This window comes from Sinocyclocheilus rhinocerous, unplaced genomic scaffold (assembly GCF_001515625.1).
Source record: "Sinocyclocheilus rhinocerous isolate Xijiao unplaced genomic scaffold, SAMN03320098_v1.1 scaffold641, whole genome shotgun sequence".
NCBI lineage: Eukaryota > Metazoa > Chordata > Actinopteri > Cypriniformes > Cyprinidae > Sinocyclocheilus > Sinocyclocheilus rhinocerous.
The window spans coordinates 133,799-134,405 of record NW_015624257.1 but is presented as its reverse complement, the minus strand read 5'-3'; the positions used below and the strand labels follow the sequence as shown (position 1 = coordinate 134,405).

At 34.6% G+C, this 607-nt stretch overlaps 1 protein-coding gene across 3 annotated transcripts in view; it reads right to left on the bottom strand.

Moving 5' to 3' along the window:
- The window catches only part of LOC107740085 (polyadenylate-binding protein 2-B-like), an 8,741-nt gene that overhangs the window by 4,660 nt on the left and 3,474 nt on the right, over positions 1 to 607 (bottom strand). The gene's annotated exons all lie outside the window — the stretch shown is intronic.

Here is a 607-nt window from a genome sequence, read left to right as displayed (position 1 = left end):
GAGGAATTGCAGATCAAATAGGATTCGATGTGTACCGGGGTATTTCTGTTTTTCATTAAGCGCCATCTAATGTCAGGGAGTGAATTTGCACGTTCACTCGGCTCATTGCCAACGAAAATCGCTTGGGTATGAACACAAAAGACGTGTCGAAAAACATCGGCATTAAGCGCGCGAGATAATCGTCCTGGTGTGTACGAGGCTTTAAGTCGCTTAGGTATATTTTTAGCAATAGCCAAAATAACATTGTATGGGTCAAAATTATCGATTTTTCTTTTATGCCAAAAATCATTAGGATATTAAGTAAAGATCCCGTTACATGAAGATATTTTGTAAATTTCTTACAGTAAATATATCAAAACTTAATTTTTGATTAGTAATATGCATTGCTAGGAACATCATTTGGACAACTTTAAAGCCGATTTTCTCAATATTTTGTTTTTTTGCACCCTCAGATTCCAGATTTTCAAATAGTTGTATCTCGGCCAAATATTGTCCTATAACAAACCATACATCAATTGAAAGTTTATTTATTCTTCTTTCAGATGCTGTATAAATCTCAATTTCAAAAAATTGACCCTTATGACTGGTTTTGTGGTCCAAGGTCACA